The 13,745-nt window shown below is 38.3% G+C and overlaps 2 non-coding genes across 2 annotated transcripts; both read left to right on the plus strand.

Annotated features, from left to right (window-relative positions):
* Positions 1 to 605: 605 nt before the first annotated feature.
* On the plus strand, positions 606 to 712 carry LOC121205407 (small nucleolar RNA R71). The gene has a single exon (XR_005900485.1). It is a non-coding gene; the product is annotated as a small nucleolar RNA R71 (small nucleolar RNA).
* Positions 713 to 8,476: 7,764 nt separating this feature from the next.
* On the plus strand, positions 8,477 to 8,583 carry LOC121205443 (small nucleolar RNA R71). The gene has a single exon (XR_005900521.1). It is a non-coding gene; the product is annotated as a small nucleolar RNA R71 (small nucleolar RNA).
* The last annotated feature ends 5,162 nt before the right edge of the window (positions 8,584 to 13,745 follow it).

The following is a 13,745-nucleotide window of genomic DNA, read 5'->3' on the forward strand; positions in this document are numbered from 1 at the left end:
GTGTTGTCTCAGTGTTCTGAAAATGGGTTTTTGCCACCGATATAAACTTTGAGAGCATCTCTTCAAGGTTCGGCTTCTTTTCCTATTGATAGGGTGGTTGTTGAAAACCCGGAGGATGTTGTGGTCTTTGATTTCCTTGACCGCCCCATGAGAAATTGGGGTGGTTCCTCCAACCTGCATTGTAAGTGTTACTATATGGGTTATTTTGGGATCAAGAGTTATTGTTACCCATATATTGGACTTGTTCCTCCTCGACGCTAGGGTTGAAGGGTTGATAGTCTTTGCATGCTCCTCCTCCATTCGTCTCGCACCTCATTACTGGATGTACCTGAGTAGAACCAAGCAAACCATCAATCTTTTTATTTAGAAGTTCTACCTGGTTTCACAGCATAGTAACCGAATCGACATTATAAACACCTACTGTTTTAGTTGGCTTAGTCCTCATGACTTGCCACTGCTAGTTATTTAGTGACATCTCCTCTATAAACTCATAGGCATCTTTAGGCGTTGTATTATTGATGGTTCCAGCAGCAGCTACGTCAACCATTTATCGAGTCGAAGGATTCAGGCTATTATGGAACATTTGAACTTGTAGCCAAAGCGGTAACCCATGGTGAAGGCACCTTCTCAGTAAGTCTTTGTATCTCTCCCATGCATCGTAAAGAGTTTCTAAGTCCATCTACACAAACGAAGAGATATCATTACGTAATTTAGCCGTTTTAGCCAGCAGAAAATATTTTAAGACATTTTTGGTAATTATTCCCAAGTAGTGATTAACCCTTGTGGTAATGAGTTCAACCACTGTTTAGCTTTGTTTGTCAATGAAAAACGGAATAACCAAAGACGAATGGCATCATCAGAAACACCATTAATTTTAAATGTATTGCATATGATCGCGTGATTCGTAACAAGTAATAAATATTTATAATGAAGATCAAACCTAGACTAACTATTATCATGACAAAAAGGCAAGCACACCTATCGAACAATAGTATAGTAATGGCAAGACCGGGATATCGTACCCAAGGGAACCAAAATTACTAGTAATAACTATATTTTTATTATTTAACCTAGAAATAAAGAGGGGTTGTTTATTAAACTAATTAACTAAACTAATTAACTAATTAAACTAAAGCAAAGAGAAAATTTGGAAAAAAGACTTGAAGAAAAGTAATTAATTAAGACGACACCCAATGAGGAATCCACCTAGATTTCACTTGTTATCTGACTCTGACCCAGACGATTTATTCACTTGACTTGATCCGTGGGACTCCCTAACCTATATTATTATCTCTTTCGAGACTAATAACGTCTAACCCTTAGTTGAATTAATTGAAATCTCTTTCCTAATTAAAACCTCTAGAGAAGCAGTAAATCGATCTATGGACTCCCATATTAGGTTTCACCCTAATTCGGCAAAATCTCGTAACCCTATTTCGAGGCGTTCGATCAAATTCGCTTAATTATGTCAAACCTACTCTTAGAAAAGGACTTTTGCTGCTCTGCATAAGCACATCAAATCATGAATCAATGCCCATAATATTAACTCAAGCATTAAGAACACATAATTAAGAACAAATCAAGTATTTATCATACAGTTCAAATAATAATAACAAGATCCATCATAGGTTTCAACCTCCTTAGGTATCTAAGGGGTTTAGTTCATAATAAAATAGCAGTACATCTCAAAAGTATGAAAATAAAAAAACATAAACAAAACTCTAAAACCCCTGAAGGAATTCTAAGAGAGATCTTCAATCTTGGAGTAGCTCCGGCTTTTAGGATGGATCGTCTGGCTTCCTTCGAGTAATTCCCAGTGTGTGGTTTTTTATTCCAGAAAAGTTCTAGAGGGAGACCCCCTTTCTAAGTCATACTTAGGGTGTTTATATAGGCTTTGGATTGACTTTCTTCCTCCCTAGGTATCCTTTTTCGTGTAAAATACAGCTTCTTGAAAAAGGGACACGTGCGTGTGCCACGACCATGTGACATGATTGTTAGGCCGTGTTCGATCCGTTAAATTGCACACGGCCATATGGGTCAATGGCCGGGCCGTGTGAATCGTGAAAGCCTTGGTCGACACCCTCAAAAGACACGGGCATGTGAGCTGCCCGTGTGGCAAGGCTTAGGTTGTGTCATCTTCTCAATTTGGTCCGTTTTGTCCCTTTTTTGTTCGCTTTTGGCTCCTTTTTACTCTTGGTGCTCTCTCGAGTACAAAACATGAAATAACCGGATTAAGAGCACCAAAATCCACAAATCTAGTAATAAACATCCATAAATATGCTAAGTATTTGGGGTAAAAATATGTATAATTTGGCGTTTATCAAATACCCCCACACTTAAGCATTTGTTTGTCCTCAAGCAAAACTCTCATTTACTGCTAGAATTCATTCCTTTCAATCACATAATCATTACTGATAATGTTACAAATTATTCCATGGTAAATCATATAGTGAGAATTCAACTACAGGGGCATTAAAAGCCTCAAACAATCTAAATCGAATATTTTGATAATAAAATCATAGGTAATCTCCTTCCTCTAAGTAATTAACTTTAGTCCTAAATATACAAGAGATGACATCCTCACTAAGGATTTACTCGAATCACTCAAAGTGTTTAAGGTTCAAGATTAAGCACTCGATTGTCTAACATGAGAAGTTATTACCATAGGCTTGCATGAAAATCAAATCTCCACCACTTGTAAATGATATGATACACAAATCAAAAGGTCTTTGCATGGTTGTAACGGAGTTTAGGTTACAGGTATGGATATAAGCTGAAAATAAAAAGGTTAGAATCGAGATAATTTCAATATATTACCCCACTATCAAAAACTTAATTACTGAATCACAAACAAATATCTAAAACTATATTATATGAGCTCTCTTTTTTTTTCATGACAACTTTAGCTTGCTAAGGATTACAATAATAATACTGAGTTTTTTTTAAGAACAAATTAAGTTAATACAATATAGAAATCATACTTCATGATTCAGTAACAAAAAATGGTGAACATAGTGTGGTAACAATATTAAATTTAATCTCGATAACAAAAATAAATTAAGTAAAAGGATTTCAACAATAATGGGTTAATGGGTTAATAATGAAGGTTACTCAATAAAAAGGGTTAGTAGGCTCAAGGGGGTTCACTAAGGGTTTAATTATGCGGGACTGCTTTTTATGGAGTAAGTGGGTTAAATACTAAGTGCCTTTATCATCTCAGTATATCAAATCATACGTGTGATCTCAACATGTATAATCGAAGCAAGTTCTAGAATAACATTTTAATGTTGACATATTCAAACTATAAAAGAAGTGAGCAAGAAAGAAAGCTATATGCTCAAAAGGCTCAAAAATCTCACCAAAAATTTGGGTTTGTGATGTCATTCCTGTATACTTAAGATTTCAAGATAATACCTCAATTTAGGAAAATAATCTAAAAATTTTAGTTCTCAAAATATCAATTTATCATGCTCAATTTTCTAATGTCCTATAACCAAGTAATCATACATAATTCCCATGATCTAATTCATGACATATCAACAATAATTATAGATCAATAAAAATTCATTCGATCAATATTATGAGAAAATCACTTAAGCACAAGACCAAATTCAGGGATTTGAGAATAATGCAAAAAGTTAAGGATCATGTTCATATTCAGCCCCCCACACTTAAGATGTACATTGCCCTCAATGTACAAAGATAAAATAGTCAAAATAAAGAAAATCATAAGAGGGAAAGAGGTGGAACTCCCTGGTTTATGGATGCGAAGCTTGATTCTGAGGCTAGAGTGTTTGGGGAAAGTGGTAGATGCCACTGTTCGTTGCTAGATGAAGAAATTGGGTCGTTGAACATGGCGTGAGGTATTATTCCCTATTTGTTTCCGTATTCCGTAAGATATGCCTAGTAGCTATGCTTGGAAGTTTGTAGAATCACGAAGAGCTTTATTAAGAGAGGGTGTGGAAGAGAGCGTAGTGGGATTACTTGTTAGAAATACCAGGAAAATAATTAAATTGAAATGGAAATAAAAATAAAAAGATAGGAGGATTCAATGATCCTCGTCAGTGGGGCCTTCAGCTGGTGGCGTTGGAGCGGTGATGTAAAAGTGCTGGCACAGCTGCTGCATCATGGCCTGCATGTCGTCCATCTATCTATCGTATCGTTGATCTTGCTCGTGAATCATCTCGAATTGTGTAGTGCAATACTACTCAAAGTGAGCGAGTCAGTCGAAAAGGTGAGCCAATGAAGTAGCCGTATGAATTGTTCGCTCCTAGGTGGCGTGGCAGAAGGCTCCTCGTGCTATTGGGGGACATCATCAGGAATGTCCTCAAGATCTTCCTCGTCAGTGGCATGAGTGAGACGGTACTGAGGAAGATCGGTCCCACGTTGGCGCTCGATCACCTACATGTGTAAGATAGTCGTGATGCCCTGTGGGGACATCTGAACTATCAGTGTAAGTGCTGATGACTGGGCCACGGTGTTGAGGAGGCCGAAGTGTCTGGCGAGGCGCGTCATGTAAGGGCCGATAGAGATTACTCCCTTCTGATGCCGCTCGGTCTGATGGCGAATGGCGAAAGCGATGAAGTATGCCAAGTCAGTCACATGTGCATTCATCATGCACCATAAATAGTAGGCGTTGTGGGTGTTGACGACGTTGATGCTCTCTCTCCTTCTGGTCAAGGTCTGTGCCAATATGGCATGGAGATAGCGTAGGGAAGGGGCGAGAGCTGAGGCCTTCGAGCGGCGGGGTCGTAGGTGGAAGAGAGTGGTGCCAAAGCCTTCCAGCACAAGGAGGGAGAAATATGGATATTGCGTGGTAGTGCATTCATGTCCTACTCTTCCATAAACTCATCGGTGTAAATTCCTAGAGTGACTCCGAATTCTGGGATACTCATCGCGCGAACTAGACCACCTAATCAGAATTTAATGGTGCCGGGGTTGTCATTGTTCGTCATCACCACCTGTAGATGAAAAGTACAACATAATTCTAAAGTTAGCTCTAAATAAGTGGGTTCAGTAATAGCGAAGAACAGTTCCCATAGGTCTGTGGACAAGAGGACGCGGATGGCATCAGCTAGCTAAACTTGCTCCACGACAGTCCAATCAATACAACAACTTGTAGTGAAGGGTCACGCGCGTAGTATCTGAAATAGCTCCTCCTACAAAGCTTGTGGAAACTCAAGGAACGGGTGCCGAACTTCGACTGTAGCAGGTACCAAGGAAGAAACCGGTCCCCTAGGTCTTTTTGAGCATAGGACCGTGGCCTTCTTGCCTCTAGATGATGACATAATGTATTTGTAAATGTATGAGCATTGATATAATCTTATGACAGTAGTTCCAAGATGTGTCAACATTTACCGATATCAAGCGAGAGGTGAAAAATTTATATGACTATTCAGAAACATTTAATGGAATCAAAGATGCATCAACAGTTAAGTAAGAATCTTAAAACTAGTATATGCTATTTAGTAGCTTTAACAGTTCAAATATAGAAAATACTAAAGCAAATTCCTAAATTATTCAGAACAATTTGGTAACAGTAACAATATCTATGTAAGGCATAAAGAATACCAATATAGCAACACAGATTGGAAAAGCAAGGGTGAGAAAGTGAACCAAAAGCGGCTGTAGGGTGGTGCACAGGCGTGTTGGTGGCGAGCACGGGCGTGTGCCATGGGGGTACAGCCGTGTGGAGGGAAAATGGAGGGAAAAAAGATGGGAATGTGAGGATTAATGCAGGGGGAGTGGATTTTAGGATGGTTTGGGGGTTGGGGAAATGAAAATTTGGGGAAAGGTGGCCAGAATAGGGGTTAGAGAGTTGAGAAGGGGACATTTTGTCTAGGGTTTTGAAAGGGGGAAGAAGATGAATAGTGGTTTTCTTATATAAGGGAGGGCCACACGGCCTAGGGCCACGCCCGTGTACTCTGAAGGTGAGGCCGTGTATTTCAAATTTTAAGATTTAGGTCGTTCCTGGCTACTATCCCACGCCCGTGTGTCTTGGGCGTGTGTGGAACACGGCTATATTGCACGGTCGTGCCTAGCTTTGTTTGCTTCTCCTACGCCCGTGTATTAGGGTACCATGCCTGTGTATTGTTGTCCATGGCTTAACGGCACAGGCGTGTCTCACGCCCATGTCGAAGAAACAAAATCGAGTCTTGCCCCTGGCATGCCCGTGTTTTTCTATTCCCACGCCTGTGTTCACCTATCAAGTTCACCCACGGCCATGTCACACGGCCATGGGGATTTATGGCATCCCATGTTTTGAGGAAATCATGTCCTGCTTCCACATGGCCGTATTGCACGGCTGTGTCTCTTCCCCTATTTGGCCACGACTTTAGTAACGCCCGTGTGCCTAGCCGTGTGTGCTGAAAAGCTTTGCAATTCAAAGATAAAGTTAATGATTTAAAGTGTTAGAAATTAAAAAAAAAAGAAATCAAAATATGTTAGTGCTCGGGTTGCCTCCCGAGAAGCGCTTATTTATAGTCTAAGCTCGACTTACCTCTCTAGTGAATTGTCAGGGTGGTTTAAGGAGTTCGAACTCCTCATTCCTGCTATCAATCTCATCAAAATAGGGTTTTAATCAGGTGTTGTTTACCTTAAAAGTGTCAAACTTCGGGTGACTCACCTTCACCGTACCGAATGGAAAAATACTGAGTATCGTAAGAGGGATTTCCTCATTCGGTGTGGTACTGACAATGTGAGGATCTGTGGCATCTAGTAAGACTTTATCGCCAACCTTAAGTTGATTTGGAGAGGTATCGGCCTTCTTTTGGCGTAGTTTCAGTTTATCATGTGTGCTCGATTTGTGTACTCTCCATTTATCTTGCTTCTCTATCCGTAGCCTTCATTTTTCATGAATGTGTCCTCTATCATTTTTGGAACATGGCTCGTGAACTTCTTTGAAGCTTAATTTCTGCAAAGTTATATTGTCAGTTTTAGTAGATTGGTGTGGACTATTACCTTCAATGTTTGATGTGATGCCAGAAGTACAAGCTTGAAGGGTGATTGTTTCGTCTCCCACACGAAGTGTAAGCTCACCTGTGCCAACATCAATAACTGTTTTAACAGTTGCTAAAAAGGGCCTCCATAAAATCAAAGGGGTGTTTTTATCCTCCTCTATGTCTAGAACAATGAAATCAATGGGAAATATGAACTTATCTACTTTTACTAGTACATCTTCAATAATACCCCTAGGAAATCTTATAGTTTTATCTGCCAATTGAATACTCATCCTAGTTTGTTTAGGTTTTCCAAGACCTAGTTGCTTAAACATTTTGTAAAGCATGACGTTAATACTATCCCCTAAATCAGCTAATGCATGACTTATATCTAAACAACCAATTAAGCAAGGAATTGTAAAACTCCCTGGATCTTTCAATTTATGGGGTAGCTTATTCTGTAGAATAGCTGAGCAGACTGCGTTTAGCTCCACATGCGATACTTCGTCTGACTTCCGCTTATTTACTAAAAGCTTTTTTAAAAATTTCATTGCATTTGGCATCCGCGACAAAGCTTCAATAAACGGTAAGTTAATATGTAAATTTTTCAAAAGTTTAAGGAATTTACCAAATTATTCGTCTGAGCGGTCTTTCCTTGTCGCGTTAGGATATGGGACACGAGGTTTATATTCTTCATTCACTATTTTGTTATCACTTATCTCACTTTTACCTTTGCTCACCACAGTTTTTTGCATCAATTCTAGCTTAGGCACAATGGATCCTTCCTTATCCTGAGTACTAATTGCATTGAGGTGTTCCCTTGGGTTAGGTTTGGTATTAATTGGTAAGCTACCTTGTGGTCGTTCGGAGATTAGTTTGGATAGCTGGCCTATCTGAGTTTCTAGTCCTTGGATCGATGCCTGTTGATTTTTAAGTGCTGTCTCGATATTTTGGAAATGGGTTTCTGAAATTGATATGAATTTTGAGAGCATCTCCTCAAGGTTCGGTTTCTTCTCTTGTTGATAAGGTGGCTATTGAAAACCCTGAGAATTTTGTGGCTTTTGATTCCCTTAACCACCCAGGAGAAATTTGGGTGGTTCCTCCAACCTGCATTATAAGTATTACTGTATGGCTTATTTTGAGATCTAAAGTTATTGTTACCCATACAGTTGACTTGTTCCTCTTCGGTTGTGGGATTGAAGGATTGATATTCTGTATGCACACCTCCTCCACTTGAGTCCCACCTCATTATTGGATTTACCTGCGTAGAAACAAGTAAACCATCAATCTTTTTATTGAGAAGTTCTACCTGATTTGACAGCATAGTAACTGAGTCGACGTCAAAAGCGCCGGTCTTTTTTGTTGGCTTAGTCCTCATGACTTGCCACTGATAATTATTCAGTGACATTGTTTCAATAAATTTATAAGCCTCTTCAGGTGTTTTGTTGTTGATGGTTCCTCCAATAGCTGCATCAATCATCTGTCTTGTTGAGGGATTCAGGCCATTGTAAAATGTTTGAACTTGTAGCCATAGAAGTAACCCATGGTGAGGGCACCTTCGTAATAGATCCTTGTATCTCTCCCATACATTGTAAAGTGTTTCTAAGTTCATCTACAGAAAATAAGAAATATCATTACGTAACTTAGCCATTTTAGCTAGCGAAAAATATTTTAGTAGAAATTTTTCGGTCATTTGTTCTCAAGTAGTGATGGACCCTCGTGGTAACGAGTTCAACCACTATTTATCTTTTTTTCTTAGTGAAAAAGGAAACAACTGAAGACGAATGGCATCATCAGAAATGCTATTGATTTTAAATGTATCGCAAAATTCCAGAAAGTTTGCTAAGTGAGCGCTGGGATCTTCATCCTGCAAACCATCAAATTGAACAAACTGCTGTATCATTTGAATTATGTTAGGTTTCAGTTCAAAAGTATTTGCAGCTACAGCTTGTCTAACAATGCTAGATTCAGTTCCTATTAGAGAAGGTTTAGCATAATCATACATAGTACGTGGAGCAAGATTTTGATTAGCCGCAATTGCAAAAGGTAGCTGATTGCCTTAGTGTTCAGCCATCTCTTCGGTTGGGGGTTGAGTATCGTCTTATTGCTCATTTTTTGTGTATCTTAAGCTGCGCCTTATTTCTCTTTGGTTTCTACAAACTGTACGATCGATTTCTTCGTCAAAAAGTAATGGTCGCGACGGGTTTCTTCTAGTCATAAACTATAAACACCTGCCAAGAGAAAGAAAAAGTAAATTAATTAGTAAGAATTAAATTGCAAGAAAAAAATATAAATGGCTAAAGTAATAAAAATTGAGTGTTCCTAATATTTTAGTTCCCCGGCAACGGCGCCAAAAACTTGATCGTGTGATTCATAACAAGTAATAAATATTTATAATGAAGATCAAACCTAGACTAACTATTATCACGACGAAAAGGCAAGCGCACCTATTGAACAATAGTATAGTAATGGCAAGACCAGGATATCGTACCCAAGAGAATCAAAAGTACTAGTAATAACTATCTCTTTATTACTTAACCTAAAAATAAAGAGGGGTTGTTTATTAAACTAATTAACTAAACTAATTAACTAATTAAACTAAATCAAAGAGAAAATTTGGAAAAAGACTTGAAGAAAAGTAATTGATAAAGACGACACCTAAGGAGGAATCCACCTAGATTTCACTTGTTATCTGACTTTGAACCAGACGATTTATTCACTTGACTTGATCCGTGTGACTCCCTAACCTATATTATTATCTCTTTCGAGATTAATAACGTCTAACCCTTACTTGAGTTAATTGAAATCTCTTTCTTAATTAAAACCCCTAGGGAAGCAGTAAATCGATCTATGGACTCCCATATTAGGTTTCACCCTAATCCGGTAAAATCTCGTAACCATATTTCTAGGCATTCGATCAACTCTACTTAACTATGCCAAATCTATTATTAGACAGGACTTTTGCTCCTCTGCATAAGCACATCAAATCATGAATCAATACCGGAATATTAACTCAAGCATTAAGAACACATAATTAAGAACAAATCAAGTATTTATCATACAGTTCAGATAATAATAACAAAATCCATCATAGGTTTCAACCCCCTTATGTATCTAAAGGGTTTAGTTCATAATAAAATAAGAGTACATCTCAAAAGAAACATAAAGAAAACTCTAAAACCCTTGAAGGAATTTTGAGAGAGATCTTTAGTCTTGGAGTAGCGCCAACTTTGGGGATGGATCGTCTGGCTTCTTTCAAGTAATTCCCAGTGTGTGGTTTTGTACTCCAGAAAAGTTCTGGCCGTGTGACCCCCTGTGCCACGGCCGTGTGACGTGATTTCCAGGCCGTGTTTGATCTGTTAAATTTCACACAGCCATGTGGGTCAATGGCCGGGCCGTGTGAATCGTGAAAGCCTTAGTTGACACCCTCGAAAGACACGGGCGTGTGAGCTGCACGTGTGGCAAGGCTTAGGGCGTGTCATCTTATCGATTTGGTCCATTTTGTCCCTTTTTTGCTCGTTTTTGGCTCCTTTTGACTCTTGGTGCTCTCTTGAGTACAAAACATGAAATAACCTAATTAAGAGCACCAAAATCCACAAATCTAGTAATGAACATACATAAATATGCTAAGTATTTGGGTTAAAAATATGTATAATTTGGCGTTTATCAGCATAGTTCTAAGAAGTTTGTTCAGTGAGCGTTGGGTTCCTCATCCTGCAAACCATAAAACTGAACAAATTACTGTCTCATTTGAATAGTGTTAGGTTTTAGTTCAAAAGTATTTGCAGCTATAGCAGGCCTAACTATGCTCGATTCAGTTCCTGTTAAAGAAGGTTTAGCATAATCATACATAGTGCATGGAGCAGGATTTTGATAAACTGCAATTGCAGGAGGTAGCTGATTGTCTTAGTTTTCAGCCATCTCTTCGGTTGGAGGTTGAGTATCATCCTCTTGCTCATTCTCTGTGTATCTTAAGCTTCGCCTTATTTCTCTTTGATGTCTGCGAACTGTGCGATCGATTTCTTCGTCAAAAAGTAATGGTCCTAACGGGTTTCTTCTAGTTATAAACTATAAAAACCTGCCAAGAGAAATAAAAAAGTAAATTAACAAATAATAATAATAAATAAAATAAAATTGCAAGAAAAATAAATGGCTAAAGTAATAAAAATTGAGCGTTCCTAATATCTTAGTTCACCGGCATCGGCGCCAAAAACTTGATCGCGTTCTTTCATGATAGGTTTTAAATATTTATAATTAATCATTCTTGAAACTAACTATTATCTCGATGTAGGCAAGTGTACCTATCAAATAGTAGTATAGTTTTACCAAAATCGGATTGTTGAACCCAAAGGAACTAAAAGTACTAGTAATGACTGTCTTTTTATTATCTAGCCTAAGAATAAAGAGGTTTTGTTTTAACTAACTAATTATCTAAACTAAGAACTCACAGAGAATAGAATTGGGGAATTGCTTTTGGGAAAATCGATTGAATTAAGACAATACCTAAGGAAAAATCCACCTAGACTGTACTTTTTATTCTGGCTCCTAATCGGACGATTTATTCATTTAACTTGTTCTGTAGAGATCCCTAAGTGTTATTATCCCTATTCAAGACTAATAACGTCTAATCCCTAGATTGAATAATTGAGACCTTTCTCTAATTAACACCCTAGGGTTGCATTAACTCGATCTATGGATCCCCTTATTAGGTTTCACCCTAATCCAGCAAAATCTTGTCACCCTATCTCTAGGCGCGCAATCAACTCTGCTTAATTATGACAAATGTACTCTTTGACAAGGTCTATTCCTCCTCTGAATAAGAGCTTATCTTGAATCAATATCTTGTCATACCAAAACAAGAATTAAGAACACATAATTAAGAACAAGTTAAATATTTATCATACAATTCAGAAAATAATAACAAGATTCGTCTTAGGTTTCATTCCCCTTAGGTATTTAGGGGCTTTAGTTCGTAACTAAATAAGAAAACATCTCAGAATAATAAAGAATACAAAACATAAAGAAAACTCAAAACTCCTGAAGGGAAATTGAGGGGAGATCTTCAGTCTTGATGATGAATCCAGCTTCTTAGATGGATCAATCGGCTTCCTCGGAGTAATTTCTTACACCCTCCCTGTGTGTCCCCATTTCTTTCTCCTGTAGGGTGTATTTATAGGCTTTGGAATGCCTAAGAGCCCTCAGAATTAGCCTTTTAGGTATTGGACTCAACTTGGGCTCGGCAAGGGCACGCCCGTGTGATACGCCCCTGTGCGATTACTTCAAGCCGTGCTTGAGCCTGCCAAATTGACACGGCCGTGTGGTCTACCCATGTGAGGAGGTCTAGGCTGTGTTGATTTCGTACTTTGTCCCATTTTCTCTGTTTTTGGCATGTTTCTCATTCCTTTCACTCTCCTATGCTCTCCTAAGTATAAAACATGAAATTAAAGCATTAGGAGCATCGAATTCACCAATTCTAATGGGAAATCATCCATAAAATGCGTTAAACATGGGATAAAAATATGTATAAATTACGGTTTATCATCCACACTGTTGACATTCAGATTTAATTTCTTTTACATTGCCAACACTCGATACTGTGTGGTTTGAGCTTTAAGGTTGTTGTATTGCTTTCTGCGATCTCTATTATGATATTCCGTTGAAGCTGTCTACCGGTTAAAATAGTCTCTAGATTTCTTTGACGAAGAATGATAAGATTTATTCATCAATCTCTTCCTCGAATCTGTTGCCTCGGAATCAGCTTTTCTCTCTTCTTTGCTAAGATCCTTGGCTTCACAATCCCTTTTAACCAGTACTACAAATTCTTTCAATTCAAGTATCCTGACTAACAACTTCATATCTTCGTTCAATCTATCAACAAATTGTTCACACATGATCTCCTCTGTAGACACATATTCTCGGGCATATTTGCTTAATCGTACGAATTCTCTTTCATACTCAGTGACAGTCATTCAGCCTTGCTTCAATTCTAGAAACTCTTTATGTTTCTGATCAAGAAATAGCTGGCTTATATATTTCTTCCAGAACTCGGATTGAAAGAATTCCCAGGTAATTCATTTCTCTAGGAACCACCAATGTCAATGTTTTCGACCAATGATATGCATTATCCCTCAACAACGATACAACACATTTGATACATTACTTTGGATTGCACGATAATTCATCAAATACTCTGATCATGTTCTCAAGCCAGAACTCAGCTTTCTCAGCAATGTCATCAACCGTAGCCCAAAACTCTTCAGCCCGTGTTTACGAATCTTATCCACTGGCGGTTTCCTGAACCGAATTGGATCTATCACTTGTGGCACAGTTGGAATTTGTTGAGGAACAGGTGGGGGTAGAGGTTGCTGAGTAGCCGAATTCGTCCGTACGAATTCCGTGAACCACTCAATCATCATTTGGAAGAAGGCTTGCTTAGCCTCTTCTCCTTAGCTACTAGATACGAGCCTAGAATTAGACTGCACTACCACTTGAGCGGAAGCGGGTGCATTACTTTCCACATCGTCAGCTATAACTTGATCGGGATCTATTTACTATATAAAAACACATTTTAATAGTCAAGAATCATCACACTATCACAATTTATATATATGGCATGTATAGCTAGACTCTCACTCGCTACATTAGTCCTAGAATCGACTAAACCGTAGCTTTGATACCAATTAAATGTAACACCCCTAACCCATATCCATTGCAAAAATAGGGTTACGAGGCATTACAAAACAATACAAATCATTCTCATACATTTAAGCAATCATAATCAAAGTCCATATCAATTATTCTCAATGT

The sequence above is a fragment of the Gossypium hirsutum genome, chromosome A08 (assembly GCF_007990345.1).
Source record: "Gossypium hirsutum isolate 1008001.06 chromosome A08, Gossypium_hirsutum_v2.1, whole genome shotgun sequence".
NCBI lineage: Eukaryota > Viridiplantae > Streptophyta > Magnoliopsida > Malvales > Malvaceae > Gossypium > Gossypium hirsutum.